This window comes from Papaver somniferum, chromosome 2 (genome assembly GCF_003573695.1).
Source record: "Papaver somniferum cultivar HN1 chromosome 2, ASM357369v1, whole genome shotgun sequence".
NCBI classification, from domain to species: domain Eukaryota; kingdom Viridiplantae; phylum Streptophyta; class Magnoliopsida; order Ranunculales; family Papaveraceae; genus Papaver; species Papaver somniferum.
The window spans coordinates 120926435-120948324 of NC_039359.1; the positions used below are offsets into that span (position 1 = coordinate 120926435).

Consider the following 21890-nt stretch of genomic DNA (forward strand, 5'->3'; position numbering starts at 1 on the left):
ATGGCTAGTTCTAATCATGTTTCTCTAATGAAAACATCTTCAGAAGCTAAACCGCAAACCCTGCCTATTATTGAACTGTTTGGTTCTTCCACTGATCATGGATTTACCACATCTCATGGAAGGAAGAAATCTTCTAACGATGTGCCTAATGCTACACACTCTAATCACTCTCGTGATCAGAAAGTATGTCTTTTCTGTGATTCAAAAGGACATGTTCAACGAAAGAGCAAACTGAAGAATGATAATTAATTTGTTCGAATTCATCACACCTTAGATTTAATACTCAAAGGTGTAACTGACATTCATATGACTAAACCTATTGGTTTTAGTACTCTCCCCGTGAATTCTTCAAGGAAAGTCAGTTTAATATGCTCATCGAATGTTCGAACCAATTGTAGCAATAATACAAATCGTTCAAAGATATTTCAGAAAGGTTCTTCTCAATCCTTTGTGAATAATGATGTTCAAGATGTGAAAAAGGTACCAGTAGGTGGAAGCAACAATGGAAATATGAAGGACAACCTTAATCTGATAATTGAAGGATACAAGGATCTTATCAACAGGATGTCAAAATCATCCATACAAACTTATTCTGGTAAACATTCAAACTTAGTCTCATACTTTGATGATAGTAAGTTTTATGATACTTTCTCACATCACAAAGGGTTTCCTCCAAAAATTAAAAGCAAAAAGAGGATCAACCATGGACAATACTCATTTGATGAGCGTAAAAGCTCATACTTGTGTTAATTAATCACAAGAGTTGAATTCTTACTCACAAAAATCATGTTGAGTAATATTTACTAATAATCAAGTATACTTTGGTAAAAAAATTTCGGCTTGTTGAGTTATTTTCTTATTGTCCATACCTAACCTATTGTCCACAGATAAGCTTTGCCTAAGTATTGTTTGTTTCTCGAGAATCTCTTCGATTGCTCTTTTTTATTTTGTAAAAGCTTTTGTTCCAACTAAGTTTACTGCTACTCTTCTGCTCTAAATTTTTCTCTCTGTGGAAATATAAAATTTATTGAGCCACAAAATTGTGAAGGAAAATCTTAATTGTTGTATTCGTGTTACCTTAAAAAGGGTGCATTTCGGTTTTAGTTTTTTTTCTCTTTTGGGTTCAAGTTGTATTTGTAAGGGTACCCATGGTTTACTTGTCACGAACTTTCTTTAAAAACCCTAAAATTTACCATCCCTAAGAAACCATTTAAATACTAAACATATTGAGTCACGTACGCGTACTCTTTTTTTTTGTCAAGAATGTCTTCACATTCTCTTACTTGTGATTTTGCAAGAGCTTTTCTTGATAAAGGAATAATTTTCGAGTCCAAAGGGAGGAAGAAAAGAACCCTAGTAGAAGTTGATGGTCAAAATCCTGATACCTCATGCTGCTATGCCTATTCTCATCAAGATGCTGAGAATGATGAGATGGTTTCGGTCGAAGTGGTTCATGATTTTCTTAAATACTTTGAGGAAGCAAAGCTACAGCTCGTTGATTCTATGAAGGGTCTCGATGTGTTAGGAACTAAATTGAAAAATGTTAATTCTGACCTTGTTCTCATGAAAACATATGTTAAAGATCTTCTCAATGAGGATATCTTCTCTGAAGAAGCAGTGGATGTTGTCAATTACAAGCTCAAAGGTCTCAAGACTCGTGAGGGTTCCGAAAAATCTCTTTGATTTTAGTTCATGATCGGTTTTGATTGTTTAGGAGTCTTTTGGTTTATAGCTTGTTTTTATTTTGTCTAGAAAACTTCTTATAAGATTTTATTCTTGTGTTTTAAGAAGGATAACTAGGGTATGGAATAGCTTATTTCGTTTTTCATCTTGCAATTCTTTTAGATTTATTTATTTAAATTCTAAAGTTTATTTGGAAGATGATTTTGCAGTATTAATATTTATTGGTTTTATATATTTTAAAAATTATTATGGGATATGTGTGTTTGCGTCCGTGAACTATGATTGTCCCATATATGTCAAAAGTTAAGTCTATTATGTCATTATGCAAATATTGATGGAAGATTGAATGAAGTTTTGATTAAAAAAATTAAGTCTATGGTATCATTATGAAAATATTGATGAAAAATAGAATGAATCTTTGAATATTCCGCAGTATTGATCTTTTCCTGATCCATTTCTATATGAAAGTACTATATGCTCCGTAAGTTCTCTTATGTTGAGCATTTCCGATTAAATTAATCTTGGGTTCACTTGTGGTTAATTTAATTGAGTTTTCTGGATACATATTCATATTTCATGTAATTTTTTAATTTCCAAAGAAATCCTCCTTTTCTTGTGAAAGTAAGGTTAATCTTATTGTTCTTTAGGGAATGACATTTTATAGGGGAGAGTTCTTTTTGAACTTGTGCTTAATTGCCAAATATTTGTGGGGAATATTGTAGGAGTTTTCTTGTATCTTTATAAACTCCATGATGAATATACTAAGTTTCGACTATGTGAAATCATCAAAACAAAGTTGATATGTTATCTTTTAGTCATGAAGTATCTCCATGAGAATTTCATTATGATCCCGCTAGTTTTCGTACCTTTGCCAATTTATATTGACAAAAAGGGGGAGAATTACTGTGTAGTTCACACTATAAATACATATGGTGTACGGATCATTATGTAAAGGGGAGTGGTTTCCATTGTGAGATGAAGTATTGGCTAAGGGGGAGTGATACATATCACCGTAGTATTATTGTCAAAGTTGTGATACAATTGGACTTTGATGTTGTGTGATAATACTATGAAACTGCATAACAATAAGAAAACAATCTTGTGGGATTATTGTTATGGGTACGGATCTTCAACAACTATGATGCCGAGTTGAACACGTTCGGAATCACTGGAGTACTTGGAAGTGACGAAGATTTCGAGTAATGTTGAAGAACCCAGGAAATACAGCATTTGGATGAGAAGCTACAAAGTTTATTTATTTTGTAATCCATATGTGTTGATAGTTTTGTCACTAAAATTTACAAAGGAGGAGATTGTTAGAGCACTACTCGGTCGAACTTGCAAGAGTTGCTATCTCATGCTTGTTGTTTATCAAGTTTAGTTGCCAAAACTACAAGTCTTGATTTCTAGTCTACTTATAGATATGTCTCGGATTATGATAGAATGTGTAGTTGAGCTTTAGACTTCACGACGTTCATCGATTGAAGAAGAAGAACTACTAAGGGGAGCTTGTGGAACTTCATCAACAAAAGGTATACGGAGACTTGAACTCGTCTATCACTCAGAAGTATATGTCTACTCTATTCCTATTGAGAGAAAAGTCATATAGCTATATAGACTTTATATTATACACATTTGATATTTCGAACTGAGTTTAACTCGCTTACATATTTCTCGAAATATGTGTTGGTAAGATTTCGCTTTAACCAAGTTCATCTTTATTCTTGACGAACGTCAAAAGATGATCATCTTTGGTGCCATCCAAGTTATTTCTCATATTAATCCGTCTCACAGATTAATATATGTTCGATTGCAGATTTATTTGAGAAGTTGAGATATAACTCTTGTATGTATTATTCTTGATTGAGTCTGAAAGTCTAGTTGATTCTCTTGGAAATATATTGGAGTTAGTCCATACAGATTGTCTAAGAGAAATATTGGGTGTGGTTATTAGACCCCCGGTTTTTCAGGTAGTTTCACTGTAAAATCTCTTTATAAATTTTTTAACCACATACCAAACATATGGTAGAGATTGGACAAGAATTTGGAATCTGATTCAACAAAGATGTTTGCGTGGAAACTAGCCAACTCCATAGTTCCTAACAGTATGCGAGTTGCTGCTATACTACCAAACATAAATAAAACTTGCCAATTGTGCAATGGACATAACGAAACAATGACACATATGTTTCTAGAATGTAATTTCGTCACTCACGTCTGGAACCACCTAAACTTTGATATTCACTATGTAAGAGGTAATGCCAACAACTGCCGTGATTGGATTAACAATTGGTTCATATCCACCGAAAAAGACGGAACTGGTGGGCAGAATTATGAAGTACTATATCTTGGCACATCTGGAAGGCCAGATGTAACAAGGTTCTCAACAAGAAAGATCAAAATAGTTGGAAGACTGCTATAACCATTGTCAAGTACATAAACTCTTATTTGTCTGTCAACAACAAAGATTATAATATCATCCAAAGCTTGTACTATGACCCAGTCAAAGATCAGAATTTATACATAACCAAATTGACAACTTGGCACTACCCAGGTTTCATGAGATATAGGATAAACATAGCAATATCAATGATGTTTTATACCTGTGATTCTACCATGGCTCTAACCTTAATTGATGATACAGAGAACTGTAAAGAAGCAAGAGGAGAATCGTGGGGATGGAACTCTAGGGAACTTCTCGAACTAAGCGGAGCTTAAGCAGCTTTTTAGTGGGCGACAGAGTTAAGCGGGCACAACATTGAATTCCAATGTGACTCGGAACCGATTTTACTGTTGCTAGTTGGAATGTATGCTAAAGCAAGAAAAAACAGATTAAACGACAACTCTTTCTTTGAAAGCCAAAACAAAAAACCTCTTAATTTTAAAGTTGTGTCTTTTATCTTACTTAACAGGCAAACCAATGCTTTGACTACAAATTTAGCCATTTTGTGTAACAAATCTATCACTTTGGATAGATGGAAAAACAATGAGCTTAGACAACTGATGAACCAACTCAATATCAGAGAGGATTCAGTCAGAAATCTAAACCACAACTTGTTTTCCGTTTAGGAGTTGTAATATCTATTTTCTATAGAAAAAAAAATGAAAAAATAAAACTAAAAAAATAAAAATCGAGCAAACAAGAAAGAAAAAACAAAAATAAATAAATAAAAATCTTGGTAAAACTAATATTATGCTTACCATTGATTTGGTCAAGGACGGTAGTTCATCTACTCCACATAACACTTGGTTTTTTCTTGATCATCCTTGTCCTACAGATGGGTCAAGTTGATCTAGTATGAACGGTAGTAAGTTTCTTCTTATGGCAAAAGTCATCGTTCAAATGTCACGGCTGATGACATAAAAAATATGAGAATATCCGAATTTCTAATCAACATTTTGAAACCTATTTAAACCCATTGTAGGACGAACTCCCAGCGAATCAATCAAACATAACCACACAAACAAGCAAGATGTCTACACGATGCAAAGGTCAATTAGTTTCGTTTTATAAGTTTCGATTCTTGTATATGGTTGAACGTTTTATTTTTCTTGTGCTATATAATTTGTAGGAGTATATCATGTGCACCCTAATACTTTAGCAAAATATTCACAGGTAAAAGTTCATGGCCCGAGTTGGTACTCAGCTCTGGGGAATCTGCTGCAGCGACAATCGAAAGCGAAAACCCAAACGTTGACGCAGTTCTGGTGCCGGAAGGATCATTTGTAACCACGGATTTCAGGTGCGATAGGGTTAGGGTCTGGGTGAATACAGCTGGAAAAGTTTACCAGACACCTAGAATTGGGTAATAAAACTTCATATTTACATGATAATAAAATGTGAATTGATCACGACCTTCCTGGCACATAAAGCATATATAGTTGTTGTATTACATAAATAAAGGCTGATCAAGTTTACTCTCTGTTCAATGAGTTGTGGTTGTCTTTGCCGGTTTGCCTGTTATTAATAGTCATTTCTTCTAATCTTGTAAGAGTTCAGTAATCTTGCTAGAAACCGTAGCAGCAGCACAAATTATTTAAAATTGGCAAAACTACTTGCAAACATTTTAAATGAACGCAAATCTACTGAAAGTATGATGCAATCACATCCTTTGCCATTTCTTCATTTCTCTGTCTTTTTTTTAAAGAACTCTTACAAGATCAGATACGCACCGGATGAAACACATGTAAACTAAGCCGAGTTTAACTAGCTCCATTAATTCTTAAGGATTTCCTTGACATTCTCGAATACCGAATTCTGTTACGCGATTGAGAGAAGTAAATGAGGGTAAGAACAAGCCATAACCTGATCAGCATCCCTGATCAAAAAGCTTTCAAGACTATCCTTGTCATTTAGTAACTTCTGATTGTTGAAGGATAAGCAGAAATGGCCCCAGACACGTGACCTGAAAAATCCTCGGAGTCTATGAAAAACAAATATAATCCCAAATATAGACAACGACCACAGAAGTTCGAAGGTTAACAAATGGTATTAGTTTTAGAGTTTCCTTATGTTAGAATTGTTTATTTATGGTATTTGATTATAACTTGGTGTCCCAATATAGGATTGCTAGAGTTTTAGGAAATTCGTCTTAGGTTTGTGGTGCCTATAAAAGGCACCGGTAACCACCTATGCCACGATAACCCTATAGGTTTCAGTAGCAGCAAAACCCTAGTTAGGTTCATGATTATCTCCATGAATTTGACTGCTTCCCCGTTACCTGAAGATGATGAAGAAGAGATATTTGGAGCACAAGTCGAAGAGGAGATTGCACACATAGAAACTGCAGTTGAGACGTTGCGCAGAGAACGTGAAGAAAGACGGCAACGATTAAAAAGAGATTTCCCAGATGAGGGTCCAAAATGGGTTGTGCAACAACCAAGGAGAGAACCTACAAGATTTTACGATAAAACCAAGCTTCCACCTGGTGGCTGGATTGCCCTGCTGCTGGTGATTGCATAGGGTACATAATTCCTTCTAAAGTTCCTCTGGGAGAAGCATTCAACGATTGCATTTTTCCTGGTAAAAGATACTCCATGAAGCAAGTTATTCACCAGCAAAAATTTTTAGGAAGAGAAATTGGTCTAGTCATTGATCTGACCAATACCACCCGCTATTATCAACCTTCAGATTGGAAGAAACAGGGTATTAAGCATGTTAAGATTGCCTGCAAGGGTAGGGATTCAGTACCTGATCCCGAGTCTGTGAATACATTTGTTTACGAGGTTTTACAATTCTATTCCCGTCAAAAGCAAACCAACAAGTATATCCTTGTTCACTGTACTCATGGGCATAACCGTACGGGTTTCATGATCGTTCATTTTCTCATGCGATCACAGCCATTGTCTGTCAATAAGGCAATTGAAACTTTTCAGACTGCCCGCCCGCCAGGAATATATAAACAGGATTATATTGATGCATTGTACGCATTCTATCATGAAACGAAGCCCGAAGATGCATCTTGCCCCAACACTCCGGAGTGGAAAAGATCATCTGATCTGAATGGTGAATCTATGCGTGATGATGAAGATGATGGTGGTGGTATTATTACTCGTTCCCAGGACAACCAAGTGCCAACTGAAGTGCTGACGAATGATGATGTTCTGGGAGATGCAATACCGTGGGACCAACAGGAGGCAATGAGAGAATTCTGCAATTACAATCTAAAGCTTGGAGCAGGGGCAAAAGGAACCGCCCAGTTTCCTGGTTCACACCGTTTCACTCAACAGGGAAAACTTACAATTGTTGAGGCAGAGGTATTACTATGCTACATGGAAAGCAGATGGTACACGATATATGATGCTTATAACTTCTGATGGATGCTTCTTGATAGATAGAAATTTTAATTTCCAAAGGGTTCAGATGCGATTTCCCATGAAACAAACGAACGAAGGTATAACACTACTTGATGGTGAGATGGTAATTGATACCTTGCCGGGTACACAGAAGAAACAAAGAAGATACCTGGTTTACGATCTTATGGCAATTAATTCAGTATCCATCATGGAGCGGCCTTTCTGCGAAAGGTGGAAAATGATCGAGGAAGAAGTAATTGAACCTCCTAATCTCGAACGCCAGTATATACATCAAAGTAGAAATCCTGATTACAGATATGACTTGGAGCCGTTTAGAGTAAGAAGAAAGGATTTTTGGTTGCCATCTACCATTACCAAACTTCTACAAGAATTCATTCCTACGCTTTCACATGAGGCTGATGGTCTTATATTTCAGGGTTGTCATGATCCTTACGTTCCTCGCACACACGAAGGACTTTTAAAGTGGAAATACCCTCCTTACGTTCCTCGCACACACGAAGGACTTTTAAAGTGGAAATACCCTGAGATGAATTCTATGGATTTCCTCTTTGAGATAGTTGATGAAAATCGTCAATTACTTTATCTATATGAACGAGGGAAGAAGAAGCTGATGGATGGGAATCATGTTGACTTTAAGAATGGAGAAGATCCATCAGAATTATCAGGAAAGATTATCGAGTGTTCCTGGGATTCTGAGGAACAAGTCTGGAATTGTATGCGTGTCAGGGTAGATAAGTCCACCCCGAATGATATCAATACTTACAGGAAGGTTATGCGGAGCATAAAGGATAACATCACAGAGGAGGTCTTGTTAGAAGACATCCGAGAGATTGTCCGCTTGCCGATGTACGTATGCTGATCGGATAAGGAATGACAATAAGGCTCCCAGCAGTCGGCACTCAGGACGTCGAAGGTTATTTAGTTGCAGTTTGAGTCAAAAAAAAAAAAAAAAAACGGGTTTATTTTCTCCTCTCTTGTCAGATCCTACAAAACCTTGCCAAAAAAGAAAAGAAAATTATATAAATTGCCGCTGAACGAAAATCTTGTAAACACAAATTCAACCAATGATTCTGAACTTATCTTATCCAGTTAATCCAATTTTATATGCTAGCCTTGACTTAGCCAAGGACGATGGTTCATCCACCAAACTTGATCTACAAAACACTTCTTTCCTTGGTGGTTATCCTCGGCCTGCAAATGGATAAGTTAATCCAGTGTGAACAGTAGTGATTTTCTTCTTACTTGCAAAGTCAACGATCAAATATCACGGCCTCATCACAGAAGAAATATGAGAATATCCGAATATCTTGTCAACATTTTGAAACCTATTTAAACCCATTGTAAGATGAACTCCGTGTACGAATCAAACAACCAAGCTAAACATAAAAACCCTTAAGTTCTTCAAGAGTACGTTTCTATATTCACACGAAAGCAAGATGTCATTACAGTGCGAAGGTGAGTTATTTTCACCTTATAAGTTTCATTCGTCTATATGGTTCAACGTTTTATCCTTCTTAGTGTACTGTAATTGTAGCTAATTTTTAAGACCAAACCGTGTGCATACTAACACTTTAGTGAAAATTTCCAGGTAAAAGCTCATGGCCGGAGTTGGTTGGCTCCTCTGGAGAGTCTGCCGCAGAGATCATCGAAAGAGAAAATACAACTGTTAACGCAATTCTGGTGCCGAAAGGATCCTTTGTAACCGCAGATATCAGGGGTGTAAATAATACCCGAAAATACTCGGCCTCCCTGTATCCCCCGAGCCGCCTGTACCCGAAGTAGCGCAAAGCCTGTTAAGGCCCGTCATGGACCACCCGGCCCGGCCTGGATTAAATTATTGGGCGGTCTCGGGCTTTGCGATTAATTATGATGCCCGGCATGAAAGCCTTCTATGTGTCATTAATTATTTAATATCCTCTTAAAAAGACTTAAAAGTTACAATTTTATAATTGTCAATTTTGTGTCAAGAAAAATAAAATATATAATTGTTTTTACTTATAATTAACCTTTTCAAAACATTAATGGTAATATATTTTCTTATTAGAAAGTTTATTGTACTCTAGTTTATTATTTATTATAGGCTAAAATTAAAAATTTGTCAGTGTAATTTAAATATAAAATAATATTATCACTTACGATATGCGATGTTGGAAAGGAAAGGATATTGTATTTAATACCGTTCATTTGAAAATTTAAACTTAAAAAAAAAAAAAAATAGTGGCTTGTCCGGCCTGATCTGGCCTGCCCGTATAAAAAGCGGGCTTTGGGCGGTCTTTGGGTAGCAAATTATCTACTTGTGCCCGACCTGTTCGTCCTGAATTTGTTTACGGGCTCACAAATATTAAGCCTGGCATACCCGGCCTGTCTTAGTTTTTGGGTCGGACGGCCCGGCCTGCCCGAATTTACACCCCTATATCAGATGCGATAGGGTTAGGGTCTGGATCAATAAGGCTGGAAACGTTTACCAAATACCTAGAATTGGTTAATGATTTATATCACATCATATATCATGATAATAAAATGTGAATTGATCATGACCTTCTTATCTAGGATGTTTTATATCATCATATATACTCAGTGTAATAAGTGTGTACAACTGCTTTTCTTTTCTTTGTGGAAGAAAACAAAGAGTACATCCACCGATATAGGGAGAAATTTTTGATGGGAGGTTTTTGGATGGGGGCATGAGGGATAAATAAGATGTTGACACGTGTATTTCCAATTAATTGCTTCTAACAAATTTTGTTTCTAAAAATATAAAAGAAATGTAATTTTGGAGAAAATATTGTTTATCATAATTATTTATATTTTATGTTTGGTATTTCGAAACGCGATTTGTGAAAACAATTAATATGAAGGACACATGTAAACATCTTATTTGTCCCCTATACTCCAATCGAAGAACGCCCCATCAAAAAATTTCTCCCAATATAGTAGTTGCATTAAATAAATAAAGGTTGATCAAATTTGCTCTCTATTTAATAAGTTGTTGTATCTGTGATCCTCAAATTTCCAGGAAACGGTGCCAAATGACATAGTATAAGATTCAGAACATGGATATTAATATTATAAACACCTTAAGTTCTTAACATCTACATACAGTGTTGCTCAGTTTCTAGATATATTGCTTAAACAAGAAATGTGTCCAACAACGGGGATGTAGCTCAAATGGTAGAGCGCTCGCTTTGCATGCGAGAGGTACAGGGTTCGATACCCTGCATCTCCATTTCATTTCCATTTTAATATGCTTTTGCTTCATTTGTGCTTTACCTCAAAAGTATGTTTTTGCTTCATTTGTGCTTTACCCCAGTGGAGGGAGAAGGAAACTGGATTTTTTTTTTTTTTTTGCTAGGAAATGAATTGTATTAAAAAAGTAAAAATTACAAGTTCTGCAGGAAGGATGGTGGTATTATGTCCAGCCATTCTCCTGTGACAAGATGTTTCAAACAATGTTTAGCAGCTAAATCTGCATCAGAAGTGTAGTCTCTACTAACATGTTCAAATTTAACAAAATCAAAAAAGAGTTTGCCAGACTGAGGCAGTCATCTGAAATTGAACTGCAGAACCAACTAGTTTGGTTTTTATTATTGAGAAGATATTCCATCACATTCTTTGCATCATTCCTGACACAAATGCTGACATGATTCTTGTTTTTCAGCCACTTCAGCGCTTCGAACACAGCCATACTCTGCTTCTTCTGGATTTCTGGCCTTCCTATCAACTAATTTGCACCCTTGATAGTTTCCTATAATGTCAGTAACAACAATACCAACACCAGTTTGATTAGAATTTTTATCATAAGAGACATCACAATACACCAACACGCAATTTTGGGGGAGATTAAAGTTAGAGGGAGGGGAAGAATCAGTTCTAGTAGGTTGAGGATTTTGTCTAGAACTAGCATTTAAGTAGTTCAGGAAGAATCAGTTCTAGTAGGTTGAGGATTTTGTCTAGAACTAGCATTTAAGTAGTTCATGGAATCATAGTAGAGATTGACGGCCATTCTAGAAGTATGCAAATGATTTAATCAGTGTTGATCTTGGAACACCCTGAGGCACCTGTCTCTCCATAGACACCAAGCAGTAGTGAAGATGGAGCATAGAAAATATCTACTACGCCCACTTCCCAACCATTTTTGAATCCAGTCTTGGATAGAAATACTAGTACCTGCATCAGAGAGAATAATGCTACCATTCAGAACATTATCCCAAACATCTCTCGAGTAGCTACCATTCAGAGAGAAAATGCTTCCATACATATTATAAATAAATATGGCGAAAGGGGATCTCCTTGCCTGATACCACGAGAGGGTTTAAATGAAGGACAGGGAGATCCATTGAGAAGAATAGAAATGTTGGTGGTACTGATACATTGAAAGATTAAGTCACACCAATGATCAGAGAAGCCAAATTTTTTAAGAACATCAATTAAAAAACATCATTCGTTTCTATCAAACTCTTTCGACATATCTAACTTTAACCCCATTATGCCACCTCTGACCTTTTTATTCATTTTTTTCATGGAATGAACTAATTCTTGAGATATAATCACATTGTCCTGAATATTCTTATTCAGAACATAAGCCGCTTGAAAAGGGCTAATGATTTTACTCAGCAATGGTTTCATTCTATTTACGATAATTTTAGAGATTATCTTATAATTCGAGTTGCATAAAGATATAGGTCTAAAATCCGCAGGGGTGACAGGATTATTGACCTTAGGAATAAGAGTACGAAATGTATGGTTCATTTCTTTAAGCAGGTGCCTCGAATCGATTTTTTTTTGACAGTTTTAAGGATGACATTTTCGAGAAGCCCCATATTTTGCTTATAGAAGCCCGGTGGGAAACCATCGGGACCTGGGGCAGACCATGGAGCCATCTGCTTAATAGTACTTCTTACTTCCTACATAGTAATGTGACTCAACAGTTTCTCATTGTTTTCATTACTAACAAATGGACTTATGCAATTCAAGAAATCTTTATTTCTAAAAGGTTTAGAAGTTGTACTGATAGAGCTAAAATGATTAACCAGTAGATTCTCAAGTTGCAACCTATCGTTGGACTATTGACCATCATTAAGCTTAAGGGCACAAATATGATTGAAATGCTTTCTTCTATTCATATTGGAGTGATAGAAGCCAGTATTTTTATCAAAGTACCTGATGTAATCTACTCTGGATTTTTGAGTGTAAAACTCTTCTTGAATTTTCTGTCAGTGGCTAAGATCTATTTCAACTTGCTTGATAGCAGCGAGTAGAAGACGGTTGACTATTCAGAACTTGCAGTTGATTAGACAGATTACTGACTTTGTGATCTATATTATCAAAGTGATTGGTATTCCAAAGTTTCAGCTCAAGTTTAACAGATCTTAATTTATTTACTAGATGAAAGCTGAGGATCCATTTATATCTATGGTATAGGCATTTCTAATGACCTCATGAGAGGATGGATCAATGAACCAACATTTGTTATATCTATATGTTTTTTTACCTTGGTAAGACTGAGTATTAGTCACCAAGAGTATTGGAGAATGGTCAGAGCCTACGGTATCAATATGAAAAACTTTACAGTTCTCATAATGACTGAGCTAATGACCATTGACCAAAGCTTTGTCAAGTCTGGCTCGAATTCAGTCATCTCCAACTCGTCTATTCGACCATATGAACTGTGACCCAATATAATCAATATCCGAGACATCAACTTCATCAATAATTTCATGTATGAATAGGAATTCGGAAGTTGTCGGAGTGGCAAATGTAGACCTTTCATGTCTAAACATAGTGATGTTCAGGTCACCAATGAGTATCCATGGTAGGTTAGCTCTACTACCTATTTCCTTTATATGATTCTACTGTTGTAACCTTTCAACTTGGTATACGGAACTGTAGAAAAAGGTTGCGAGGAATTCTGGCCTATTTGGGTCAGCAGCAATTAAAATATTAACCATTTTATCAGTATTGTGGACTATATCAAACTGAAAATCACTCTTCCACATTAGAGCAATACCTCCCGAGAGACCAGCAGAAGGAAAGACCCAATTGTTAGGGTAGCTAAATCTTCTCATGTATCGCTCCATTTTAGTGGAGTCATTTTTGGTTTCACAAAGAAAGATGGCATCGGGGTTTTGACTCCTAATAACATTCCATAGTGCAGTCCTAGTATTAGGGTTGCCGTAGCCCTGACAGTTCGACGACAAAATCCTCATAATGTGAGGATGATTAAATGTATTAGAACTGCAGCTAAGAGACTCTAAACAAGTGTAAGCAAACCAAATAAGCAAACTAAGCCCCAAAAAACTATTGTTGATACACACACTGGAAGATTTAGGTAAATAAGGTTGATATATATACCCATGAAACCAACAAGTCAAGCTACTAGTGAATGCAATTAGGTCAAGATTAACATAAATTTTAAAAACTAGAAAATTAAAATTAAAATTAGGATTCAGAAATGGAGTTTTAAGAAATACCTCAAATTGAAGTGCAGGAACTCCATGTTGATTCAGAGTAATCAATCCACCAGATAACACTTCTGAGCTATCAGATGCTATGATAAATTCCTCCTTTCCATGATTAGGTTGTGGTATCATTCTTCTCTCCTCATTGACATTACATTTCCCAAGTGAACCAATTTCATCAATCATATTAGTATCCAATTGGAACATAGGGTTTATATAGGTGTTGATAGGATTAATAAATATCTGGATTGGTTGATGATGAAGAAGAATTTTCTTCTCTCGCTCTCTTTAACTAAGGAAACTGGAATATTAAGGAACAACTTTAAGCTGCAGAGTAGAAACAGGATAGACTATATCTTGGAAACTATCAACATCTAAGCCATTGTTAGTATTACCCTTCGTCTGACCATTCCGGGGTAGCATCTAATAAGCTCATTCTTTTTATCTGTCGTTCACATGCTGAAAACAAAACATCCATATCAATAAATATTCATTTTACAAGGAATCAATTGAAATAACAAAAACGAAGATGAAAAAAGGTAATGAATACGAGATTTTATTTTCGATAGAAGAAATCATAATGCGAATCACTAGCATATAATTGCAGTATGTGTATGTGAGGTTTCCCATACACAACCAATATTTCATTCACAACCCTAATTCGCAGAGCCGTTTTTCTACACAGAAATTCAACAAAAAGAGGTTTTCTTTAAAAATTAATGAATACGAAATTCAACCTGCACATCTATTTTTGGTTGTACTGCTATTAATTTTCCAATCAATTATCTGGGTATCCCTTTGGGGAGTAAATCTAAATGCAAGACTATTTGGGTTAGTGTCGTTCAAAAATTTCAACAGAAACTTGCTTCTTGGAAGAGATCTTTTCTTACAAAGGGAGGCAGGTTGATGATGATTCAAAGTATGTTATCCAGCCTCCCTATCCATTTTCTCACTATGTTTCAGATTCCAATCTCGGTGGTAAAATATTTGGAGAAAATTATGAGGACCTTTCTTTGGGGGTCTACCGTTGTTGCTACAAAAAGAAGTAGGGTTAGTTGGTCAAAAGTGACGCTTTCAAAGAAATGAGGAGGTGTGGGAATCAAGAAACTGAAGCTTGTGAATTCATCTCTACATGCGAAATGGATTTGGAAGTATGGAGAGATATTGTACATCAAAAGTTTGGAGGTAATATAAAATCTTTCTTCCCAAATACTTATAATAAACCGGTCGCTTCTAGTTTATGGGATGGAATTTTGAATTCTAGAGAGTTAGTAGTTCCAACTTGAAACTCAAGAACAGTGCTAGTGTTTTGTTCTTCAAATATATATGGGTTGGTAATAGTCCATTGCAGACTTTATTTCCTATTTTCCTTGCTTATTCAAAATTTCAAGAGTGAAGAATGCTTCCGTAGGGAAATTAGCTACTACTTCAGATGGATGGAATTGGAATTTTTCTAGGAATCTTAGAGAATATGAACTTGGTTTTTCAATTCAGCTAGTCCAATTAATTGGTTCTCCTAGTGATCATTTATCTGAAAGGGGATGAAAGGGCTTGGTTAAATGGTAGGACTTTTACAGTAGGTGCAGCTTATAATACTTTTGATCAGGATGGTTTCATTGCATTTCCTTATAAACAATTATGGAATGCTCTCATTCCGTTGGAGGTATCTTTCTTAGTTTGGAAGAAGATGATGAAAGTTGTACAATAGAGCCCCCTTCACGAAATGATCTTATTAACGCGGCAATCACATTGTATAATTTTTTGCTGAGCTATGAGAAAACAACACCAAAAATTCTTACAATGATAAGAAAAATTAGACATGAAATTCCATGCGATATTGATTTTAGCGAAAAGCAAAAGACTATTAAATCATTTTTCAAAAAATCTTCGTAAATTATTAATGTATTTAACATATATGTACGCATTATTAATCTATATTTCATACGGGTAGGGCTGAACATGGTGTCGGTTAACCGTTGGAAACCGACCGAACCAGACCAATAAGCAAGAAACCGAACTAAACCATTTAGATTTGGATTGGTTTGGTAAAAAATGTTGAAAAACCGACATTACTGGTTTGGTTTTGGTTTGACCTGAAAACCGAACCAAAAACCATTGGGGAACCGATTAATTTTTAAACTTAATTTCTACCCTCGATTTAAAAGTATTAGATTCTACCCATTAATTTAGAGGATAAATAGAAACCCTAAATCTAATATTTCATTATGATACTCTCCCTCTTTCTCTTTCTCCTTCTCTCAGCCACCTCCCTTCTCCACCCCCAACTACAGCTGCTGCTACTCGACTTTTTTCTTCCCGTCTTCCTTCTTTTTTATTTGTCAATATATAAATTAAGATATATTATATATCTTCATTTGATCTCTAGAATTAGAGTAAGCTTTAACTATTCTTGATTTTTTTTTTGTCTGTATATTTGTGTAAACCAATACTATCGGCAACTACGATTTTTTTATCTGTAAATTTGTATTTTTTTTTTTGGTTTGACATAATTATTGGTTAACCAAAAACCACTGGGACAAACCAAAACCAACTGGAACCATTTGGAAACCGAACCAATGGTTAATGGATTGGTTTGGTTTAGATTTTTAGAAACCAATAATATTGGTTTCGGTTTTGGTTTGGATAGAAACCGAACCAAAACCGACCATGAACAGCCCTACATACGGGTCTACAAAGCTAATCAAAAATATATTATCTTATTATTTTAGTGAATTATTAATTTGGCACGTTGTCCCCGACTCGGGACCGGCCAAAAATAATATTTAAGATAGTTTATTATCGAGTATTAATTAAAAGAGTTTCTACCGAAGGTGCAGGAAAAAAAAAGATCAAATTTGGATTGTGTTGTATGGTTCAGCGCTGAACAGTTGCACGTTTCCATTCAGCGCAGACCCACAACGCTGAAAGGTTCAGAGGTTGCGCCAAAATGTGATCCCATCTCATTAGAACAGAAAATTACCAGTAAAAATGGATGGAAAATCCAAAATAAAGATAAGGCCGTGGATAGATGAAGCAGGCATTCTAAGTTGCCTTTTTCTAACTAGGGCGAAGTCAAAATGCCCTTCATTTTTTTCTTATCCGAAACTGTAGTCAGATGTGCTCGTTGTGGAACAAGCAATAAATTATCTCAGAAGCTAAAAGCAAAAAAGAAAATTAGCTCAGAAGCTACTATTCCGTAAGAGCACAATCGGGATACGAATAATGTACGTTTTCATGTATTTTTCAACATTTACCATTCCGTAACAGTTTGCCCGAACAATTTAATTTGCGATATTATTTAACAAAATCCGGACTATATAAATTGGTAAACTTAGCCAAGCACGGTGGTTCTACAAAGGGGAAATTAGTGGGAGACCCAAAAAAATAATATTTTCATTGTCAAACCCACAATTAATTTTGGGTACCGTGACACCCATAATTATTTCCGTGACACCCATAATTATACGAAATTCTTAAAAATGTATGCATGACGGATTATGCATCCGCATGACAGGTTATGCATCAGGGGTATAATTGGTAACGCAACTTGGATATAACATATCTAAAAATCCGCGCCTTGGAATGTTACAAATTTTATATCGTTGGAAATCTTTTTAAGAGAGCTGCGCAACGAGTACAAACAAGAATATCAAATTTTTGTTTTTCACGAAAAAAACGGAGGTGATCATCATTTTAGGCAAAATTTTCAAAAGCTTGATACATAACCATTATGCAGCCACCAAAAAAGATGCATAACACATTCTGCAGACGCATAACAAATTATGCAACCATTTTCTCCACTGCATAACAAATTATGCATTTGGATAACAAAGTTATGCATCTATAACAAGTTATGTAACCATTGTATTAGTGCGTACATAAAAAATTGATGCATAATGCATTACGCATCTATTTTTTCGATGCATAAAAGATTATGCAACAATTTTCCCGATGCATATTGCATTATGCAGCCATATTTTCGGATGCATAACAGGTTATGCATCCATTTTCGTGACTGCATAACATGTAATGCAGATGTTATTGTAGGTGCATAACAAGTTATGCAGTCTTTGTTTTTGTTGGCTTTAATAGTGACAAAAAAGTTGTTGCATAATGTGTTATGCAACCGTTTTCTGGAATGCATAACAAGTTATGCAACAAATTTTGTAGATGCATAATAGGTTATGCATCCATTTTCACGACTGCATAACATGTTACGCAGACATTTTCTCGACTGTATGACAGGTTATGCAGTCATAACGGCATCATCATCATCTTTCCTGTTTCAATATCTCCCATGCATACAAACCAAAACAGCATAAACACCCAATTTCAGTTCGTTGTTGTTGAACTTCCGGCAACAATCCGTACAAAACCAGCCAAAAATTATCTTTCCCTAAATCCTTTGTGTTCAGTCACATGACCAACCACAGATTATAGACTACATTTCCTTTCTGAAACTGCAATAACTCATAGGGATGAATTAGCCAAATAAGTTGGTAAGCATCAACTTCTTATTGAGGTTCTGAGTTTTCAAAATTTAAATGTCGTACACGTAGAGATCATTCAAGTTCCCTTGCTCGATTGGATGCTTTTCCCCACATGACTAGAGTACTTTTACCAGTTTCTTAATTCTTTGTAAATATAATAAGGTAGTTCGACAAGGCCCAGGGATCCATTCTACTCTTATGTCTTCTCAATTCACTGAAAGTATCAACAGCTTCATCGATCACAACAGCATCTGAGCATCACTTCATATGATTAATCTCGTCCCATGTAATCTTGAATGCATCAGCACCACGACAAACTCAACTCAGCTAACACACAGTCCATCCAGCCAACACATTCATATACCGCTCCATGTTGGTCGTACAGCCCTACACAAAGACACTCCAGGAAACACCTTCTCGAGCTCGTCATCTGTAATTCCACACTTTCCTGCCTTGCACCGATAATAAAAGCTCACTAATCTCCAATGATTTGTAGCTCAAACTCGAGCACAACACCATCAACTAGATTCAACTTCTTTCTAATTCCACTGATTTCCCGAGAACCAAAGCTCACAGAAGAGCCAGTTACTCACAGCCAATTACCAAATGTCTTGAGCTTTCTCGTCACCACTGCCATTCTCCATCTTCGACTACAACAACACCACGTCCTGTTTTATACACCAGATGGCATCTTACCTGCACATAAACCTGTTTCAATTTTCCCGATGCATAAAACCCCTCCCTATAATTCAATTTTTATACCTTAAGTAAACCCTGACCTTCTATATAATGACCTAATTAAACTCATCAGAACACACTCCTCAATCGTCAACAACATCAACGATTCAACTTCCAAATCCCACATCGATTTTCAATAGTAAATAATATTTTTAATGGGAAGAAGAAGGTCCAGAAACAGCATCAACAGATCTAGAAGCAGAGATCAATGAAGCAGATAATAATCTTTTTCCACTTCTTCTCAATACAGCGGCAGCCATGGAAAATTCCTGTTCTTTCCTCGCTCTCTATGAAAAAAAAATCTCGGGAAAACATGATTTTAGAAAATAATGGGTTTCATAGGAATTTTTTCACCAAATATGGGTGCGCGCCTGAACTTCTCCGCCCTTAGGTTTCACAGTGGAGAAAAACTGAAAAATGGGTCTCCCTGTAGTTTTCACTTCTACAAAACACTTCTTTCCTTGGTGGTTATCCTCGGCCTGCAAATGGGTTAATCCAGCGTGAACAGTAGTGATTTTTTTCTTACCTGCAAAGTCAACGATCAAATATTACGGCCTGATGACGGAAGAAATATGAGAATGTTCCTAGGCCCATGTAAGTAGTTATTATAGGGTCCGACAAGAAACCTATTTAAACTTTAAATTTTAAACCCATTGTAATGTAAGAATAAATACCTAAGTACAAATCAAACAACCAAGCTAAGAATAAATACCTATTTAAGTTCTTCAAGAGTACGTTTCAGTATTCCAAAAAAAAAAAAGCAAGATGTCATTACAATGGAAAGGTGAGTTAATTTAACCTTATTAGTTTCGACTCGTGTATATGGTTCAACGTTTTATCCTTCTTAGTGTACTGTAATTGTAGCTAATTTGTAAGACCAAACCGTGTGCATCAAGGTATTGAAATCGTGAAGCGGAGCGCGAAGCGTTTTTCATTATTAGGAAGTGATGCATATGTCAAAGCGTGAAGCGTCGCTTCATGGTTGATGTTTGAAGCGGATGTTTTCTTATAAATAAATTAGTCGTAACTAGTAATTATAAATTTATTAGGAAGATAATATCTATATAAATTTTATATAAGTCTAAATTTTAATAAAAACAAAGCGTGTGTACACTAGTTCAACCTACTCCAAACGAATGGGAGGTGGGGTGTTCAATTCCCCCTTAAAACATTCATCTTTTTGTTTTAAAAGCTTTAAAAATTAGGCGAAATTTTTAAAGCTTCATGAAAGATCCGCATAGTGAAATGCTGAAATTTGAAGCGAAGCGTATGCTTCATGAAAGATGCGCTTCACATGACCGCTTCGGAGCGAAACGCTGAAATGTGAAGCGAAGTGTACGCTTTTAAAAATCATGGTGTGCATACTAACACTTGTAGCGAAAAATTCCAGGTAAAAGTTCATGGCCTGAGTTGGTTGGCTACCGTGGAGAGTCTGCAGCAGAGATAATCAAAAGACAAAATACTTATGTTGACGCAATTTTGGTGCCAAAGGAACCTTTATAACCATGGAGTTCAGATGGGATAGGGTTTGGGTTCAGATCAATAAGGCTGGAAAAGTTTGCCAGATACCTACAATTGGTTAATGATTTATATCACATCATATCGATTGGGATACCAACATGTGTTTTTAGTAATTAGTTTAGGTTTATTTACTTGTTTTTCAAGGTTTATTCTCTATAAGCATCTTAATTAATTTGTTCTAAAGTTTTGATCATCCAATAAATATGCTCAGAGTTTAAAGTTTGTCAACTGATGGTTAATCCCCATTCAAAGGATTTTTATGGTTTTGGTTTAGGTTCCTAAGAATATATCATGAGTAATAAAATGTGAATTATTTAGGATGTTTTATATCATCATATATACGCAGTGTAATATGTGTACAAACTGATTTTCTTTTCTTTGTGGGAGAAAATAAAGAGTATATCCACCAATATAGTAGTTGCATTAAATAAATAAAGGTTGATCAAGTTTACTCTCTATTTAACGAGTTGTTGCATCTGTGATCCTCAAATTTCCAGGAAAAGCACATAGTATAAGATTCTGAACATGGAATTTATAAACATCTTAACACTTCAAATTAGTTATCTACATATTGCTAATTCCAAAGTTGTATTTCTCGAAAAAGAAATGTGTCCAACCACGTGGATGTAGCTCAAATGGTAGAGGGTTCGATACCCTGCATCTCCATTTCCATTTTAACTATGTTTTTGCATCATTGATCGTCTTTGCCTATTTTTAATTTTTAGTCATTTTTGTGTAACCTCAGATGAAATAGCCTCGTTCAGTAATCTTGCTAGAAACCTAAATTTCTGGGATAGTATCAGTAGCAACAACACAAATTATTTAAAATTGGCAAAACTGCTTGCAAACATTTTAACTGAACATATATCTACTGAAAGTAGGATGCCATCCCCATTTCTTCATAATTTCTCTATCTTTTTTTAAATAACTCTTACAAGATCAGATACATCCAACCAGTGTCTTCTTTCTCTTCTTCATAAATACCTGGTTCTAAGAATGTCGACCTGCTGAGAAGATTAAAATAAATAACCTTAGACCGAAAATGGGGAATGCCACTGATATGATTATCTGTTATTGGACCAACAGAGTAAGATTGATAACTGTTATCTGAATACTTGTAATCTGAAGTTTGATGATGAAGCTGCACAAATATGGAAATATGATAATCTTTGTTCAATTCATC

The 21890-nt window shown here is 35.7% G+C and overlaps 1 long non-coding RNA gene, 1 other non-coding gene and 1 pseudogene across 3 annotated transcripts; 2 read left to right on the forward strand and 1 right to left on the reverse strand.

Moving 5' to 3' along the window:
- Positions 1–5493: 5493 nt before the first annotated feature.
- LOC113348971 lies at positions 5494–8389 on the forward strand (annotated as a pseudogene).
- Positions 8390–10653: 2264 nt separating this feature from the next.
- On the forward strand, positions 10654–10726 carry TRNAA-UGC. The gene has a single exon. It is a non-coding gene; the product is annotated as a tRNA-Ala (tRNA).
- A 105-nt stretch (positions 10727–10831) lies between these two features.
- On the reverse strand, positions 10832–15519 carry LOC113348972. Of its 2 annotated transcripts, none has more exons than XR_003359856.1 (3): positions 14696–15519; positions 13971–14417; positions 10832–11667 (listed from the first exon to the last, which is right to left on the reverse strand). It is a non-coding gene; the product is annotated as an uncharacterized LOC113348972 (long non-coding RNA). The 2 variants fall into 2 exon arrangements; XR_003359855.1 differs by having other exon boundaries at positions 14849–15514.
- Between the last annotated feature and the right edge of the window lie 6371 nt (positions 15520–21890).